General features: G+C 42.7%; 1 protein-coding gene across 4 annotated transcripts in view; it reads left to right on the top strand.

The window, feature by feature from the left end:
• Positions 1–20,717, top strand: part of STARD13 (StAR related lipid transfer domain containing 13) — a 556,563-nt gene that overhangs the window by 377,364 nt on the left and 158,482 nt on the right. The window lies entirely within an intron of this gene.

The raw sequence follows: 20,717 nt of genomic DNA, 5'->3' as shown, positions 1-20,717 counted from the left end.
GTTTTCTTCACTAATTGGGTTTCCAGAGACAACTTTTACTATAGATAGTGTTGCTTCTCCATTATAAGCAGACTAAACTATGGATAAGACAACCTGACATATGAATTACATGCAGCTATAAAACTTCCACAGGGAAAGAAAATGAACCTTGAAAACAAAGGACTAAGGAATAATATGAGCCTTAAGTGGAACACTTGTGTTCCCAGTAGAGGGAGAGACCTAATTTGTATGGCAAGCTCGGGAAATCTGGGTACAGGAGGCCTGGGTTCTCGAGCACGATTGTCCTAACGTAATCGTCGATATTTTTATTAACCTCTCATGTCTCAGTTTTTGAATCTATGAAATGGGAATAATATTAGCTCCTGCTATTCTGTAATATAATTGAGGAAAAAGTAATCAATGTGAAATCAATTCAAATGGAAAGCATGGTGCTCAGTTCTGGAGGGCCTGAGGGACACTGGCATCTGTTAGGGGTCACTAAGCTTGCCTGCATACAGGTGCCATATAAAGCCAGACCCAGCTCTTTGCTGTCCTCAGTTGCATCAAAATATAACCATATTTGCTTCTCTTCCTTGAATAATAATTCATATCACTCCTCAAGGATATGGGAATAATGTGCCACTCTGTGGTTTTTTGTTTTGTTTTGTTTGACACTGAGTCTCGCTCTGTTGCCCAGGCTAGAGTGCAATGGCGTGATCTCAGGTCACCGCAACCTCTGCCTCCCAGGTTCAAGCAATTCTCCTGCCTCAGCCTCCCAAGTAGCTGGGATTACAGGCACCTGCCACCATACCCAGCTAATTTTTGTATTTTTAGTAGAGATGGGTTTTCACCAGGTTGGGCAGGCTGATCTCAAACCCCTGACCTCAGATGATCCACCCACCTCGGCCTCCCAAAGTGCTGGGATTACAGGCGTGAGCCACTGTGTCCAGCCTTGTTTTGTTTTTATTCAGTTCACAAACAGGCAACATCTACTTGACTAATTCTCAGCTTCACTTTAAATCTTCTTTTTATGTATTTGATGCACTGTGAGCGAATGTATATAATTAATTAGGGTCATTTTAAACTCTAGTTTTCCCTCTCATTTTTCTTTCTTCTCATTTTTCACCTTCATTCTGAGGTGTCAAGAATTATATTTTGTATTTTTACTCAGCTAATAAATTTTGTTTCACCTTTAATAATTTCCCATCAGCAGGAGGAGAATAAAACCTTTTAAAGTGAAAGATACTGTGTCATAGACTGAGGGACTCTGACAAGTCCAAGTGTTGTAAGTCACAGCTTTCAAAGTTATGAATTTCCAAATGTCAGTTGGGCTTTCTGCCTAAGGCCATGATTTTGTGTGGCCGGCTATTCCTAGGCAGAAGAGCCTGGTGTGGGTGGCTAGCTGGAGGCTTCCAAGTACTTATTGTGGTCTCAGTGGGCTGTCAGACTCTGAAGAGACTTAAGGACCCTGATGTTACACATCCCACATTGCCTGATGAGGGATGCCAGGTGCTCCCCTGACATCCTACCTAGCACAGCATAAGCTGGAAAGTCTTAGAAAAGTAGGGTGAAAGTTGCCGGAAACACACACTTTATAAACATATTCCTTAATGTGTTTGAGTTTTGTTTGATAGTTTTGATATCAGCATTATTTTGTTTGCTTTATGTATTTGAGTACGCTGATTATAGTAGTTTTTAGGGAAAAGGGTAGTTACTAACCTGATACTTATGTGACAGTCTTCAAAAATTGGTAAACACCCTACCCATTTGGTCATGATTTGGAAAGTCTGGGTATCCTGACGTTTTTTTTTTATCTCCTGAGTGGAGCTCGAGGGGAATGTGAATGAGGAGAGAAGGCACTTATGTGGCAGAGGAGTACCCAGCTCATGGAATGGCTTGTCAAAATTTTTGGCTGCAACAAAAACTTAGACTCTAAGTTGACTTCTTTCTTACGCAAGAGGGTAAGACTAACGTCTCATGCCTCCAAACTTCCCAGCAGCCTTTGGGTTAGCAGAACACATTTCTCATTTATAGCTGGCTCTGCTCAGTGAACAACTACTTAAATAAATTACCGTGTTTTGTGATTGATGCTAATAGTTTGACGTGGAGTTATTAAGACTTCAGATCCTTGATTTATTAGAGAAAGAATCTTTCAGACGTTTCTTTTGTTGGGCTCTGAGAAGTTGTACATTTTCTGAAACTTGTAGTCGTAGAGGCCATGTTCGTTGCTCTAAAGCATGGCTTTGGCATTAGCTGGACCTAGGTTCAAATCTTAGTTCCACACTGATGCGCTGTGTGACCTTGAGTAAGTTCCATGAACTCTATAAGCCTATTTCCTCATCTAACATGGGAATAATAATAATAACAACAACATCTTCTGCCTACAGTTGATTTAAGAATAAGTGTTCTCACGCCTGCAAAGTGCTTATCACAGAGCCCGGCTCTTACTTAGGGCTCAATGTGTGTTACTCTAAAGGGAAAACAAAAAAAGGACATTAACAGTCAGCCACACAGCCAGTTCTGCTATGGATGAACTACTTATGGGGAAGATGAAAATACCCAAGCTTAGATAAATACATAAAGTTGAAGCTAAAGAACAGCCACAATCCTACTGGACCTGAAATGAGTGTTTAAAGTATCCTCAGAGGAAGAAAAAGTATGACAAGGGTAGCTCAGAAACTGTGCAATTTTAGCAGGGAGTTTTCTGAGCCAGGGTATTTACCTGTGAAAGCAGATACCTATCGAACTCTTGGTAGGATAGATAATATGTTTTGTCCTTAAACAAATGAGACCAACCGCCGGTTTGAACTTCGTCTCTAGCATGAAGTTGACAGAAGTTGTCTACTCTTAATAGTTCAAGTCCGACTTCCCAAAATGAAGCATGGACTCTTTCAGACATTTGCCTTAGCAGTACAGCTAACAGGGAACTAATAATATGTGGTCCCAACTCCTCTCACAAGATGTGGTGAGATAAGCCCAGAAGAAGCCTGGGACAGCACCCTTCACCCCACCCTCTAGTTCGCAGCCTGCTCCACAGCTGAGAAGGAAAGAGACGGCCCAGTAGCAGAGACAATGTATCTTCCATGGCCAGAATCTCCTCGGCTTCTTGTCAAAGACAGCCTTTTAAGTCTTCTGATCCAACTACGTTTTGCCAAACTCAAAACATTGGATCTTTTTTTTTTTTTTTTTTTTTTTTTTTTTTTTGAGACGGAGTCTCGCTCTGCCGCCCAGGCTGGAGTGCAGTGGCCGGATCTCAGCTCACTGCAAGCTCCGCCTCCCGGGTTCCCGCCATTCTCCTGCCTCAGCCTCCCCAGTAGCTGGGACTACAGGCGCCCGCCACCTCGCCCGGCTAGTTTTTTGTATTTTTTAGTAGAGACGGGGTTTCACCGTGTCAGCCAGGATGGTCTCGATCTCCTGACCTTGTGATCCGCCCGCCATTGGATCTTGAATTTGTTGTAACCCCACTGGCTTACAGAAAATGAAGTGCATTTATTGTGTTTCTATTTCTGTATAGGGGAACCTAGTCATTCATTCACTCAATCGCTCACTCACAAGATTGTTCGTAAAATAGCTACTCTGTGTCAGGTGCTCTTAGGTCCTTGGGATATAACAACGCATTCAAATACAATCACAGCAGAGTTTGATGGGTGAACCTTAAACAGGCTCCGAGGAATGTCCGGTGTGGGGATGGATGTCTGTGTAGGGAGAGTGGAGGCACAGTGGAAGGGTTTCAGTTCTCACGATAGCTGTTGGGTTGTTGTTGTTGTTGGTTTAGGGTTTATTGTTCCATTGCTTCAGCTTCTATCCCTTTGTCAGAGAGTGTCCATGCCTGTCATTACTGGTGGGTTGAGCGAGGATTTCTTGTTAGCTGTCTGGGTAATCATGAGGTTATGACTTCATCAGTTTTTGCCCTTTTATGTGTCTTCCTTCGAATTTGAGTAGGTGTGTTCCAGTCTGGGAACATGGAACCCTCTCCCTTCTGTGAAAGTGTACTGTCCTTGAAAAACCAGGACCCACCCTCTACAGAGACATTAGCTGTCTGCTGACACTGCTGCGCTCAACTTTGTGTTCCACCTGGAAGGATTACGATAAGATAGTGGTCAATTTCTCATGAATTCAACTTTAGCAACGTAGCAGTAACTTATCACAAATATTTAAGAGAGACTACATTTCAGAAACAGAGACCGCTTTTTCTGCATCAGCTCTTCTATTGGAGAACCTAGCCTAGTCAGTATCTCAACAAATATTTGTTCAAAGCCAATTGTGTGCAAGATCTTTTCTGGGATTGCGTATGATGCAAAAATTATATAAAACATGATCACTGCCTTCAAGGAGATTATAAGTAAGTGTGATAAGACATATGAACTGTCATAAATGTTGACAAATCAAGGGAACATATGGCTTAGTGACTAACAGGCTATCAAAACGGGCACTCAGAAGTATGTGTAGGCAACAGAGTGGTAAAGTAAAGAGGGAAGACCACTGGGCCTGAGCCGTGGGAAGAAGCTGTGTTTCCACCAGGCAAAAATCACAGAGAGTTGTCCTAAGCAGGGCAACAGAATGAGTTGAAGAGTATGACTTGAGCAATTAAGAATATAGTCCACATTCAGTGACATGTGGCGGTTATAGGAAATACAGATGATAAGGTTGGAAAAAAAGTTTGAGGCCAGACTGCAGTGAATTTGAAATTTATTTGATAGGTAATAGGAAGCTCCTGAAGGCTTTTAAGTAGACCAGTAATAGGATACAAAGAGCAGCCTAGAAAGATGAATAAATAAACATGGGTTTGAAGTGGCCAGACTGAATGTAGAGAGGTAGTCATCGTGGTTGAGCATGTATTTTGTGCAGGCCCTCCCTAAACATGATCAATAATTATGTCATATAATCCTCAGAAGAGGAAGTACCATTGATGTTGCCATTTTAAAGATTAAGAAATGGAAACCCAGAGAAGTTAAAGTCACTTGTTCCAGTTAAACCCAAATAACTAGCAGAGCCAGGAAGTGACCCCAAGGCTGTCTGTTGCTGTCTGTGTTCTTCCACAGCTCCAGGCTTCTCCTTGGAGTGGTTGTTGCTTCTGCTGCTGCTGCAGTTGCAGTAAGTACTCAGAAAAATACCATGAGGGATCAGGATCTTAACTATGGTGATAACGAAATTATAAATACAAGAGATAGCTCCATAACTTTTCAGGATGGAAAATGTTTATATGCCTTATAAAATTTTTATGTTTACAATTCCTAACATATCTCTTCATGTTCTTTCCCCACTCCCCATGATAAGAACCCATTAATTTGAATTTATTACTGTACCTTCTGCTTGAGATTTTTATTCTACTTCAAGACACCTCTTCAGTGATTTGTGTCATCAGTAACTCTTACTCAGCTAAGTCTGGGTCACCTTACAACAGAAATTTCACTGGAACTGCATACATTTTCTTCCTGCCTTTGGCATGACTAAAAATGTATTGAAAAGGAATAAATATAATCAACTACTAACATTGAATGAATTTAACATGATGGTAAGGGGATTTGAATTTTAAACTGCTAACATTATAGTTAGCTTGAACTATTTCATATTTTATAATTCTTAGAGTAAAATTTGCCCAAATACAACATAATTGAGTGCCTGATTTTAGAAATGTAAATAAACCAAAACACTAGTTAAATTGGTACATGTTGTCTGAAGTAGCTGTGAACCCCAAGATTAATTTGTAAAGAAACTCAATAAACAAATGTCCCTATAGGACACCTGTTCATATTGTTTATACCAAATTCCTAAGTGGTCAGTCAGCACGTTATCGAGAAGGAGATTTTCAAATGTGAACTCTTCCAGAAGTAAAGAGGTTTAAATATTTAATGAAGTAGGAAATTGCACGTATTTGCCTCAGGCAGCTGCCCTACTGATACTGAATAAAAAATACTCATATATTAGAGTATTTTATAAGAGCTATTAATATAGAGTTTAACTTCTCTACCTGAATTGTAGTTCAGATTCTGAATCTAGCTGCAGGTTAAATCCAAATTAAATGAAATGAGTAAGGAAGCTTCAGGAAACAGTTTGTGTGCTTCAAGGAGGAAGAAGCCAGCTTGGAGAACTGGCTCACTCTGAAAATGCACGAATGATCCTGAATGATCTCTGTGCTCATTAGCGCCCCTGCACACATTCTACTGTTCTCTCAGCACACTCTAGTCTCTTAACTCCCGTTTGGAAAGCAGTGTTTCACCATTTCCCTCAAATCCAGACCGCTTCTATTTTTCTTCATCAGGACAGGTTGTCTCTAGGAGTCAAGATGGGCAGAGGTTATGTTGAGTCAGCAGAGACTCTCTACTTGGCAGGTCATGGTCACAGCCATTCCTGTGACTTCTCCCAATATGCAAGAACTAGAGGTCACTGCCCAGCCTCTGAGTCAATGCCAGGTTGTTCTCTAGAACAGGCTGCTCCTGACCGAGTAACCAGCTCTGGAAGTTTCCAGCTTCTCAAAGGAGCCTTCTTCTTTGAAGGCTCCCACTTAGTGTTCTTGTCCCATATTTATATGTAAATGCAATTCTCTCTTTCCTGCTATCAAGCCTTTCTGTTCATGGTGGCATGGAAGAGGGCACAACCTCTGCAACCCTTCTGTGTGTCAAGAAAGACCTCTAGACTCTGCTGATGAAATACGTGACCCTGATCGCCTCTCCATGCCAATGGCAGACTCATTCCCTGGCTGTTTCTGACATTACTACCAGCTAAGCTAAACCAACAGGACCCAAATGCCCCAGGGAGCACATTGTTTGGACAATTAGTGGTTGAACTCCATGGAAGCGTGTTCCATGACTGTTGCTATGTAACAAACTGCCCCAAACTTAGTGGTATTCAACAACCATGTTATTATGCTCATGGATTCTGTGGGTCAGGAGTTTGGAAAAGACACAGTGGAGATGGCTTGTCTCTGTTCTTTGATGACTGTGACATGGGCTGGCAAGACCTGCAGGCTATGCCTGGCTCAGTGACTGGGTTCCGGGAACATCCGAAGCCTCTGGCACTTGCGTGACCGGCAGTGGATGCTGCCTCTCGGTCAGGACCTCAGTGAGACTGGCAGCTGGTGCATCTACATTTGTTCATGTGGTTGCCCAGGCTTCCTTCTTCCCCACATGGAGACTGCATCCCAAGAGTGAGCCAGGCAAAGTGTGTGACTTTTTATGATCTAGCCTTGGAAGTTGCCTCTTGTCACTTTTTCTGTATTCTATGAGTCAACATAGCCATAAAGTTCTGCTCAGATTCAAGAAGAGCAGACCCATTATTCGATGGGAGGAGTGTCAAAGAATTTGCAGATATAAAAATATGTATGTTTGACACATTCAGTGATGCTGGGTTCCTGTCATTGTTTCTGGCATGTGGCTGGCACGTAACTGATTCATTTGACTGAATGCTCCAACTAGAATCATCACGCGTTGTTCTTTTGTCCCCAACATGAAGAGAGTGCCCGGGTGACATTCCATGTATGCCAGCCGCATTGCACTAATTCTTTGATTGTGACTGTGTGAATAGTTGCAGGCATCATTCTGTGCAGTTGCAAATACGTTAGCTCATTTAAGCCCCCACAACCCTGTGAAACAGGAAAGAAGAACATGCTCCTTCTCCCTTCCCAAGATTAAAACAAAATCCAGAATCTCTCAGTAAGGCCAGTTGGTACTCCGTTTTACCCCAAACCTGGTTTTCCACCAGAAGTTCTCTCATTTCACTTATAGCTGTTTGCTTTGCTGCTCCTGAATCCTTGGGGGTAGAATGAAAGTTTCTGGGTGATGTTTTATTAAACATTTAAAGGAGAGGGGGGCTCCTTCACAGCAGAGGCTTGCAAGCAGGTGCACTTTTGCCCTCCAGGGAACATTTGGTAATATCTGGAGATACTTTCGATGATCACAACTAGGGGGTGGGTGCTGCTGGCATCTAGTGGGCAGAGGCCAGTGATGCTGCTTCACTTCCTGTAATGTACAGGATGGCTGCCCATACCAAAGAATGATGTGGCCCAAAATAGTGCTACTGTTGAGAAATGCTACTTTACAGGGGGTTTGATAGTCCTTCTAATAAAATGAGGAAACTGGGGTTCAGAGAAGCTGAGTGACTTGCTTAAGATTCTACAGCTAGTAAGTGATGAGCCAGAATGTAGACTCTCATCTTGAGATCCTCGGTCTCATGTCTTTATTTCCTGTGGTACTTGAGCTGGCCTTGCCACCTGCCTGTAGAGCGAGGACTTGGAGTGGGGAGCGGGTTTTCTTGCTTTCCTGGAATTCTGGGCGTTCACCGCACCCATCTAATGAGCAGAAGTCACTGGGATGGACATTGTGCTCCTGTAGTTTTCTTTACTCGTTAGGAGGCAGGGGCAGGGCTTACCTGAGCAGAGTGAAGATTTCGGTAAGGCCTGGGTGGGAAGTGGACTCTAACCTCCCAGACTGAGAATTGTAAATAACAACTGAATAACTAGAGCATAGTGTGTGTGTGGGTGTGGGTGTGGGTGTGTGTTGTGTGTGTGTGTGTGTGTGTGTGTGTGGTCTGGGTGTGGTGTGGGAGGGAAGTAAGATCTTATCCCACAACAATAAGCAAACAGCTAATTACTTGTAATTTTGGAGATAATTGTTTTCTCTTCCTGCAAACATGCCAAATAGGAAATTAATTTAACCCCAGAAAGTTCAAATCATCTGCAGATTGTCAGGAAAGAAACACTCATTATCCCCTTAGAGCCCCCATCATATCTAACAGGCAGGCTGAAAAGTGCAGCTGCAGCACAGGGCTGCCACCTCTGTGCGAGGTCCCCCCACTCGCTGGTGGCTGGAGAGTCACAGGAGGGACCCTCTAGCAGAGGCAGGCCCCAGGCAGGCAGACCGGACCCAGCTTCCCACTGACACCTGATTCATGCCACCTGATGCAGAATGTCTCACTGAGAGTCATCCTTTCTGATAGACCCATTCATCACTTTGAATTCCACGTCAGTGCAAGAGCTGGCTTCATTCGGCCTTGGATAAATGAGTCTTCAGGTAATAGATGACAGTTAAAATGTCAGGCAAATGTTATCTCCAGTGAAAGACTTGGCTGTGCCCGCTCAGTCTGTTTTGCTTCTCAGCTTAAGGCAGTCTCTCTTCACTTCTAAGAGGGAGGATGAATACAATCCAGATTGCTCACTTAGAAGAAGCATCTTCCTCCCCCTAACTTCTCACTGCTAGCGGGCCCGAGTTCGCCAGGGAAAGCCTTCTAGGGTTGAGCAACAGAACAAAAGGAACGGGCTGCCCTGCCTTCCGAACCCAAGCAACCCTCACATACAGTGTTTTAACTGTTCTGGAAAGAAAGAAGCATTCATAAGTCCCTCCATTTTCAAGAAAAAAATTTCCTGTGACATTTTAATCCCCTTTTGTGCTGGAGAATTTTTAGAGTTTTCCCCTGCCAGTCATCTCAAATGTTTTGTATCTTTCTCTTTTAGCTGAATTGCATATTATGAGCCATGACCCGCAATAAAAAATAATGCCCCTGTTATTGAATGAAAGTCTCGTTCTTTGGGTTATTCTGGGCTATGGGGTCAGCGTATAAATGCTGACCTCTGAAAGTCCAAAGATGTTATCTAGTTGAGGCTTAGGCCGGGAGAACAAAAATGAGCTGTGAGATGAAAATGACCACCTGGGATCTCCAATTTGGTTTATGTTTCCGTGAAATAGTTTCTATAAATGATATGAGTGGGTGCCCACTGCATTTTTTCTAAAAGGAGAGCTGGCTTATTTCTGAGAACTCTTGTCTGTGTATGGAACTTTTGTAGATACTCTCTGTCTAAATTGGGGTTCTTAGTCTCCCTACTATGGACATTTGGGGGCCAGGTAATTCTTTTTGTGGGGGCTGTCCTGTGCGTTCTCGGATGCTAAAAGGAATCCATAGTTTTTACCTCTGGATACCAGAAGAGACCCAACCCCACAAGTTGTGAAAACCAAACATGCCTCCAGACATTGCCCTGTGTTCTCAGGGGAGCAAAAATCCCTCCAATTGAGAACCATTGATCTAGATAAAAATCAGGATCCCTAGATAGATACAAATGAATTCATTCCTTTGTTCAATCTTTTAACAAATGTCTCTTACATGCCTTCTGTGTACCAGAGTCTTTGGAGCTTATAAATTGAGAGATGACTAGATCATAGTTATTGCCCTATAGGGACTTGGAGAGAAGGCAGGCATGAATCTAAATAATTATACCAGGAATGCCCTCTAATGAAGATGGGAAGGACGTGGCTTAGGAGTTCAGAGGAAGAAGACTTAACTCTTCTTCAAGTTATCAGACTTCCTGAACATTCTGATTCTCCATTTATTCAGGAAGCACTTATGTTTTCAAGGGAAAAAATCCTGTTTATTAAGATATTACACTACAGAGAGTTTCAAAGTCAAACTTATGAATTCTTCTATGTAAATGTTTTGGTAAGGTAAATTTTGGTTTCTAATGTAGACAAAAGAAGTCCCAATATCTAGATATGAGTTGATGTACAAAACATATACATGAAAGGATCTGAATGAATGGATTGGGTAATAGGGGTTCAAAGGGCTGAGTGAGCCCTGAGCTTGGACAGTGTCCAGGATCTGTCTTAGGAAAGTGTCTGCCATGCTTTGAAGTCACAATTTTGAACCTTTGTTCACAGTAACAGACAAAAGTGGATGTTTACACTTCCTGGGGCTTCAGATTTGATGACCTCTCCATAAAATGTGGAGGGCAGTAAGATGAAACAGAGATAGACCTGCCTCCACTGTTGAAGCAGCATTGGCAGTGGCTGCCCACTGTGCGCTACAGCGAGCACATCTCCCAGACCACCAGCTGGAAATCTACCCCATTCTCTTTCATCGCAAATAAGCGTGAAAGGTGCTATGATAAGGTTTTGAATCTGTGGCAAATGTATATTTGAAATCGTTTGTATGTTTTAACTATGTGGGAGGCAGTGTGATGTAATCATGAAGAACACTGGCTGGAAAGTTAGAAAGACCTGGGTTAAAACCCAGGCTCTACCAGGCCTAGATGTTTGACCATGGACCCAGTTATCTAACCCCATGCTGCCTCAGGTTCTTTGTAGAAATTAGACTAATACTTCCCACCTCAAAGGATTGTTATGAGATAATTATAGGAGATATTTTAACTGTCATTTTTTTTTTTTTTTTTTTTGAGATGGAATCTCACTTTGTCACCCAGGCTAGAATGCAGTGGCACGATCTTGGCTTACTGCAACCTCCACCTCCTGAGTTCAAACAATTCTCCTGTCTTAGCATCCTGAGTAACTGGGATTACAGGCACTCATTACCATGCCCGGCTATTTTTAGTGGAGACAAGGTTTCTCCATGTTGGCCAGGCTGGTCTTGAACTCCTGACCTCAAGTGATCTGCCCGCCTGGGCCTCCCAGTGTGCTAGGATTACAGGTGTGAGCTATTGCACCTGGCCTAGAACTGCCTAATTTCTAAGTGTTTGGTGAACAGGGTGCGGCAGTATTGTTAGTAACACATTGCTTGCCGCACACTTCAGAGTGGTGTGCCCATGACTTTACGACTGAAAGCTATTGTTTTAAAGATAGAAAGGTGCGAAGCTGGGAAGTGCTATAGGTCCACAGAGTAACTGTGTTTCTTAAAACCAAAGATCAAAAACTGTTGACTTTCCTTCTAATGCTAAGAAGCCTTTGGAAGTTCTTTAGAATAAAGCCAGAATTAGTGAGGCTGGGGTAGCATTTACTGGGATAAAGAGCTGATGCATTTACGATGAACTTTTAGAGAAGCTGGGATTGGAGACGGGGATATTTGTGTATTAGTCCGGTCTGTCGCTGCTAATAAAGACGTACACAAGACTGGGTAATTTATAAAGGAAAGAGGTTTGATTAACTCACAGTTCCACATGGCTGGGGAGGCCTCACAATCATGGTGGAAGGGGAAGGGGAAGCAAGACATGTCTTACATGGCAGTAGGCAAGAGAGAGCTTGTGCAGGGGAACTCTTATTTATAAAACCATCAGGTCTTGTGAGACTTACTCACTACCGCAAGACTTATTCACTACCATGAGAACAGTATGGGGGAAGACCCACCCCGTGATTCAATTACCTCCACCGACAGGTCCCTTCCATGACACGTGGGAATTATAGGAGCTACAGTTCAAGATGAAATTTGGGTGGGGATACAGCAAAACCATATTATTCTGGAAGGTCATCATTGCCTAGGAAGGGCCTGCATAAATAGATAAAAATCAAGCCTTTAATTTGCTTTCAGTTCAGGTTAAATTTGGAATATTGGTAATGATTTTTAAACTCAAGCAAGTGTATTATCACTTTTTGGCGATTTCCTAGGCCCAACTGAACCATAAACAGAGGATTCCTTTGCCCTTGATCTTTTGAGACCTAATAAGAATGCACAAACCACTTTCAGCGCTCTCTTTGCATGACAACTATGTAGATGTGATGGAGTCTGGCAAAAGAAAGGAAGCATCCCCTACCCAGGGTTGAGATTGCATCAGATCGTGGGAACTGACACCAAAGCCAGTGTGGAGTTTAAGAGTGGAGGCATTGCTGAGAGTCCCATTTTGAAGAGGTCCTTTTTATTCCTGTGCACATTCTTGCCCAATATCCTCCTTATTGATATATGCTTCTCTATTAATTTTTAATTTCTACCAAAATCTCAGAAAGAAGATACTGTCAGTCCCTATGAAAACAAGGACCATAAAAATCTTACCAGTTTGTTTCTCAAAAGGTAATTTTTCTCATCCATTCCTGCATTTATTCATTCAACATTTATTCAGCACCTGTTAGATGCTGGGCAAGACAAGATGTGGGCCCCGCCCTCCAGGAGCTTCCATTCTAGTGGGGGCAGGGGAGAAAGGGAGGGAGGTAGAGAGGTAATGACAGTAAGGGACAGAAGTACAAGGGTAGGCATCAGTGCAGGATCCAAGGGGAGCTCCAAAACCCACACTAAATGTTTAGTGAAAGCTTCCAAGATTAGGCAGTGTTCCTGCTGACTTCTAAAGGAGACAGCCCCGCAAAGACAGAACAGAAAGATACTGTTTTCCAACAATATGGCACAATACTCCAAGAACGAAAGACACTTAGAGGAGAAATATCTCACATGCTGTAGTCAAGCAGAGTGAGAGAGCATGGTCTGTTCTAGGAAGAGCAAATTAAGGAGAAACCTTGTTTTCTGTTTGGAAGCAAAGGCCTGGATAGGTCACTGTGGCTCCGGAGTTGACCATGCATTGCAGAATTCCATTGCACCGATCCCTGTCATCCTTCTCCAAATCAGCCTGACCATAAAAGGGTGTGTGGCTCTATTTAGTCCTTGTGTAAGAAAAACTACACATAAAGATTTAATTGAAAATAATTGCAAGAGTGGTTCTCGGAAATATTCCACTACTCTGCATTTAGAAATAGCCTGAAATGTTTTGTAAGCCATCCGCATGCCTTCCAGCTAGAGAGCGTGTAAACAATACACACTGAAAAGGCCATTCTTTTTGTTTGTTTGTTTCTTCCTAATCTCCAGTGTTGATGACTGCATGGTGTCTTGTGTGTTTCTGGTCTTCATAACCGTTAAACTATTTCTAAGTTGAATCGAAATCCAATTGAAACCTGTTCTTTTTTGCTCTCCCTCTATTGAGAACACAGAACAACTGCTCTCTAGCACATCTTTTTTTTTTTTTTTTAGGAAAATGGTTATGGAAGCATTCACTCCAATCACATAACGCGGGTGGGCAATTGCTTGCTTTAACTATGCCAGATAAAAGATGACCCCCAATTCTCCATGGCAACCAGAATCATTGACGATAGAGCCAGAGGAAGATGCTTTGTGTAAATTGTGTAGCTAGAAGGAGATTTGCAAATGAGGGGACTCACTGGCTTAACCCAAGAAGCTGATAAAGGGGAGCTGTCCATTTAAAATGCATCAGAGCCTTATCACATTCATATAAAACAAAATGACTAAATGAAGCAGCTGGAAGATTATCATGAGTTTTAATTATCTTTTAATAGCCAAAGGGCTCTTGCCAACACATGCTGATAACCTGTCACTTGTTATGTGTCATATAATCTCCATTTATGAGTCTCAGCTGTTACAAATTGGAAAATATATTTACAGTGATGATCTTTTCTTGTTAAATGCAAATTCCCAGAAATGTTCAAACTGCAAGGTAGCCTCACGGCTTTGTTTCTGTTACCCTCTTGTGTGGAATTGAAAAGGCTGGTAATACTAAACAAATATAATAACCAACCTCCTTCTTGTTCATAATTTATGACTCTCATTATGAGTATAATAATCCCAATTCTTAAAAAGTAAGGGTAAAATAATTCCTGAGGCTCATAGATTATATTTCTGAAATTGCTTACAAATCCTTTTTTAATGGTAATCCACATTTTTTTCAAATCTGCCTGCCACCTTCTTCCCCTCTCCTTAGGTGTATGCACCTCAAATGTCTTTGGGCTCCAGGGCTCCAAGACAGCTGCTGTGGTGTCATTCATATGCCTTCTATATTCCCTAGATAGATAAGTAAAGATACAGGTATAGATATAGATACACGTTTATATACCATGCTTAGCATTCAGTACATGGGAGATGAAATGAGAAAAAGTCTTTCAAAGTTGCCTGCCCCTCCTACTTGTCTTCTTGCCTTGACCTTGCTGGTATCTCATTTCTCTGCTTCTCTTGACTCTTCTACTGATGTCTTTGGTAGCAGCTCTTATTCCTCTGCCCAGCTCTGTGTTTCCCAAGATTTAGTTCCCATTCACGGTCTTATTACCAAATTTACATGGATAGTAAATAGGTCCCAGATCTACAACTGCAGGTCAGACTTTGTGCCTTTTATCCAGTTCTATATGTCAAGTGGCCTTGATTGAACTTCTTTAATTTTATAGTCATGATCACTTCCAATCAACAAGTTTAACAACTGAATATGTTAATTTTATGTCTGGAAACTTTTCCTATTTTGGTTAGAGCTTCATTTGCTCTGCCTATCTTCTTGATAAGAAACTTAGTGTTATTTTGGAACTTTTGTATCTGTATGTAGTGAGTCTCTAAGGACTACCTTTGAGATCTGGCATAAGGATTAAATTATTCTTTATTTCCACTGCAAATATTGTGGTTCAAATACAGAAACTTGTCTATTTACTTTCAACTTTAAAAATTTAATATGCAAACAAATTATACTTTATTGAAATCTTCATCAGTCCTGCTCATCACCTACAGATGGGGTTAGCAGCAATGAGTCAACATTTTTGTTTCTGCCATCTTGTTTGTTAACATGCTTGTCTTGTTTAAGCTTGACTAGGAAGGGTTTTTGCAGTCATTTTGAACTGATTCTGGTTTGTTAAATGCAAAGCAGTAACCATTCAGAATGTAAAAGCAGTTCAAAGTTCTATTAAGAAAAAAATACCCCTATGATTACCATGGAAACAAAAGCAGATGTTTCAAAAAAAAATTTTAGAGAGAAGAAAATGTGCTGCATTGTGGACTTGGGATGAATAGTTTGCTAGCTGCTGAACTGTCAATGTGCTGACGGGTTCTGAAGGAACAGGAGTGAATTATAGAACAAGTGACAAGTGTGGGGCCTGGGTACCTGGCGATCATTTGCAGGAGGGGAGGAAGCGAGGTGGACACAATGGCGACACTGCTGACTGTAGAGCTGGAGGAGCAGCCTCTTAGCCACCAGGGCCAGCAGGAGCCCTCTCAGGAAGGCTGAACCAGTGAGGGTGCAGTAATGAAATGCACATCATTGACCTGGGATCGTTTCTTAGGTCCCATGCTTGTAAAAATCTGCACATCAGAGTGGTCACAGCCCAGGGCTTGTGACAGGTTCAAGGCACGTTCAGAATTTGGGATGCCACGAAGCCAAAATTGAAAATTCATTTTGAAGGTAAATCCTTTTTTTATTGCTGAGTGTATACTTGGCTCCTTTAGTATTTCAGTAGGCTTAGTTAATGAACACATTTGGAAAGTGGTCAGATGAAGGTAATCAACTTATGTGTGTATATTTATGTTTTTATTTATACTTGGTATAAAAATTGACCTGCATACATGTGCTGTTTCTCTGGTGCTTATGAAGAGTCCTATACTACCTGTAGACCATCATGATATGTGTCAGTTTGGGGAAACATAAACAGAAGGGCCAGAAATTACTGTTAGCTCCTCAATTCGGAGTAGATAGAACTCCTGGAGGTCTCTCCCCTGCACAGTTGCAAGCAAGGGTTTGTGTCTTTGCCATGAGCCCTCCCCTCCCTGCCCTGGAGGGAGTGTGGCAGAAAGGAAGTTAAGGATGGAGATCTCTTTATGCACAACCCTTACTTGTTGGGGAGGAACAGGTATTTTGGGGCTCACTTTGGTTCAGTCTGATTTTTTTCTGTCTCTAGCAACCTCAGAAGGTGCGGCCTTTGTAATAAGAAGAGACAACTCATCTCTGTAAAAAAACTTACCATCAAGGCACACCATACTATGAACACCCTCCCTTCCCATTCACCGCCATATCTACTAGGCTGGGGGAGGGTGGACAGGGGTATGGTTGATGGCAACAGGGTGTGCAGGCCCTGGAGGATGGAGTTTGGCCCAGTTGTGGGTGGTTCTCTTTAGGGAGGGTGCTGGATAAATATTTTTCTTAGCTTTGATAATAATAGTGAAAGTCCCTCTCAGCATCCTAAAGGTGAGGATTGATCCGTCTCTTATCATAACAAGAAGAGTTGTGACACTGGGGTCCCTCTGAGGAGTATGAATGATACACACATCAGCCTACACATCTGTATGAGGCTTTCAACTTTGTTGTATTCACAGTGAAATGGGAGAGTTCCCTGGTCCCCCCTCGTAGGACTGGCAACAAGGGTGTGGCTCACCTGTTCGGTCCCTGAGGCTGATCGAACCTCTGAGGGGAGGGGGAGCACATAGATGGAAGGTATAGGAGCCCAAGTGGGCATGTGTTACAGTGGGCCCTTCTAGCCCTGCTGTCCGCAGATGGTGTGAGTGTCATCCAGCTCAGTTGCCCCTCTGCCTTTTCACAAGGTCGGAAGCCAGTGTGACAGCTTTCTGTATCCTGAGCTCCTGTCCAGCGTCCTGGAAGAATCCAGTCACACACAGACGTGAAGGATGAATGTGGGAGTTCTATTGAGTGGTGGAGGTGGCTCTCGGTGGGATGGATGGGGAGGCAAAGGGGGATGGAGTAGTAACATGATCTTCCCCTGAAGCCTGGCCATCCAGCGGCCAAACTCCTCTCTGACCACCCCAGCCAAACTCATCTCAGCATTCAGACATCCCTCCTCTTCTGTCTTCCTCTGCCATGTCCTTCCACAGTTCATCTGCTTGTCTCCTCACCTACTCGTCTGCCTCTGGAGCCTGGGGTTCGGGATTTATATGGGTAGAGAATGGGGGGCATGGCAGGCCAAAAGGACGTGAAAACAGAAATGCTGTTTCCACTTAGGGCTGTGGGTCTTCAGTCTTGATGGTAGGGCCTTTGTCGGATAATCACCCGCTAGTATCCAGTGTTTCCCTGCCTCCTGTCCATATCAACAGAATACTTTCAAATACTAGAATATAGGCAACAGCTGTGAAGGCATTGAGATACCTAAAACAATACTCAACAAATCAGCAGTAATGACACCTCAGCACAGTGACACTGCCTCATAGCGCCTGTAAAGCTGCTCACCTGTGTCACATGCATGTGTTCTCTCTCTAACACTGTTAAACCTAATGTCCTGACTACCCCTTGGCATGTCCACTCTGTTCAGGTGTCTAGCATGTCAGGTGTACAAATTATCCTCTTTGCCGCTGACCTGACCTCATGCTGTGCCTCTGACCTCAGTCTGCTTTGCCACCTACTCCCCTATCAGCCTAGTGTCCCATCTGCTGGGGACCAACCAGCGCACTTTGTCTGAGATTCAGTGGTTTCCAGAGATATTAGACTTTCAATGTGAAAATAAGGACCATTCCAGGCCAAGCGGGATGGCTGGTCACCCTGTGTGTGACAGACTGTGCATCTCAATAGTGCGTATATTCAATTGCAGCACTAATGCATTTTACAATTTGATCACCAATTGACAGCACACTTGGAGAGGGTGTTCCTCCACGGTCTGTGGCAGGCCTGTTGAAAAACCTTCATTTATGTTTTGTTCCTTGCTCATCAAGTTTGTTTCCATTCAAGAGAGGCCTTTATTTTTATCCCATTCAGTCTAAGCATCATCTTTAGATCATACTATTTTGAAAGTTCAATTTGAGGCTTTGATGATATGCTTATAAATCAGAGCCACCCTTGACATAAATCAGTAGAATCAACCTCATACATTGAAGGGGGTCACCGTGGTCTCCGGGGCTACATGAAGCAGACACAGCTGTATAGCTGTCAGCAGAGGTGGCCGAGAAGGCAACCCTGCCCTTGTCACTGACCAGCAGCCTTGGCCTTCACAAGGAGGTCCCCCTTGGCCAGCAGTGCTGCAGCTAGAGCCCAACAGCATGCTTCATCTTATAAATACATGCTGTGGCCCTTGTTGTAGGTGGAGTCATCATTTAGTGCTCAACTTAAGTTCTGTATGGATAATTGTGTTCTTTGGGGTAATTGTGCTTTTCCTGGATGAAACATGCACTGCATATATTCTTTCCAGGCATGTTTACGCTGTCCATTGGCTTAATATAGTTTTTAAAACGGTCTCTGTGTTAACATCTATTCTTAATTGCCAGAATTTGAGCTCAAGGGCAAGAGTAGTGAACATCACACCATAAATCCATGTTGGAAAGAGGAATACCAGCACCTGTCTTTCTACAAAGGTCTAAGAAGTCTTTTAGGAGGTCCAGCTGTCCATAGTTATTGCCTTAAGACCATAAAAACTGTCCTTTTAGCAGGACTACAACGATGGTAGGCAAAGAACACACATGGTGTTCTGGAGGCATGAAGGGAGGACTCTTTTCTGGTTCATGGAAATACCACACGATACCAGGATCTAGGTGTCATGGGAAAATTGTTTGGTGGTGACCTTTTTATATGTCCCCAAAATAATCAAAACATGGAAAAGGACTGGGTCAGATCATTTGTGACGTGGGCCCAGGGTCGGTACCTTAGGGAAGCTCGCTTGATGAATGATGTGCTCACTGTCTTCTTTAACCCACCAGCTCTCTAACATTCTCAGGCAAAGGCAACACATTTTCATCCTTTACAACCCTCATCATCCCACCTACTGGCGCTGTAAAACTTCTGCAACTTGCATCGAATCCAGTTTTATTGGAAAAGTACTTTCAGATACAAATCTTGCTAAATGATTTGATGTGGGAAAAGTTAGAAAAATGTCTAAGCAAACGTTCTCCTGGATGCAGTCTTCCATTGTGTGATTTCGAGCAATTCTTCCGTAATTCAAGTGAAACACACACCTGCTGGGTCAATACTACTGATAGTGACAAAATTGGTTTCCTTCTGACAGTTTCAACATTATGTTGGAAGCCCTGCGTGTGTAGATCTTAAAGATCGAGATTTATAAAGTGAGAACTGTTCAAAGCTGAAACTGGTTGTTTAGTCCATTTGAAAATATGCGGAAGGGAGGGACCCAAATACGGCCCATAGAGTGAAAATCTTCTCCGTCCCTCACTGTGGTTAAAAACAAATGACAGAGGGCTGTTGTGCAGCTATTTCAGTATTATAAATGGAACGTCTAGCACTCTGTTACCACTGCTCCCAGGGCAGCCTCTTGAGGCCCTTGGGCCATCCCAGCCTCACCATGTTCTCCTCTCCACGTTGTTAAAAATAGGCAGGATGTAGGAGTGTGGCAACCGGAGAGGGATTAAAGGCAAGGAGTTCCAAATAAAGGGCAGCCTCTGAGCTATAAAGGCTACTCACAATTTTGGATACATCATATATATAACCAGAATAAATTGAATTAGAAGATGATGATGTTTCCTTTTGAGTGCCAGAGGGCCCTTTATCATGTAGGAAATACTTAATGTAGTAATGATAGGAATACCTAATTTAATATGTGATTATTTTTATATCTCTAGCCTTTCAGGATGAATAAAGCTTATCGTTTTGATTTTCAGGCTTTACCAGAACTCTGAAGAAGTCAGGTTTTGCTAGTTTGTCTGTTTTGAAAAGGAAGGGAATTTACTTTGAAACTGTGTTCAGGATTAGATGTGACTCGTTTAATGCAAGTAGCACCCTTACTTGACAAGCTAAATAGGGTGGTAAATCTGAGGTTTGCAGAGAGTAGACTTTTAAAATTCCATCTAACATTAAAAATGTATTTCATTACGGCTTACCGTCAAGGGAAGGACTAACCCAACATATAGATATGCCCATACTTTACACAAACAGCCAATTCGACATGTGTATTTTCTTGTGCTGAAAAGAGAAGCTTTTGGAAATGCAAACATGTGCATCCACTTACTAAGAGTCTACCAGCCTCTTATGTGGGACGGACATAATGATGTCTTATGCACTTCCTCTTTTAAAATACAAAAATAAATGGCACTGAGACCAAAAGCTCTGCAAATTAGTGGCTATTCAGGCTTGATAACTGCACTGAATGCACATGGTTTCCTGGTGACGGCCACAGCTGGGGTGGATGAATCATCCTAACCTGGCAGACTGTTTTAGTAAACCTTTCATTTTAATGAAGTGATTCATTTGGAAAGAGGGGCAATGCAGCGAGCGTAAGGCCCAGATACTTCCTTCAGCAGCCCGAAATGGCTCAGAGCCACAGAATCTTGTCATTTGATCATCCTGGCAGCCTTGAGAGTGAAAGAATCCCAGGCGGCCTGTCAACCTC

Source organism: Macaca thibetana, chromosome 17 (genome assembly GCF_024542745.1).
Source record: "Macaca thibetana thibetana isolate TM-01 chromosome 17, ASM2454274v1, whole genome shotgun sequence".
In the NCBI taxonomy this organism is placed as follows: domain Eukaryota; kingdom Metazoa; phylum Chordata; class Mammalia; order Primates; family Cercopithecidae; genus Macaca; species Macaca thibetana.
The sequence above is the reverse complement of the archived record's forward strand: the minus strand, read 5'-3'. Positions and strand labels throughout refer to the sequence as shown.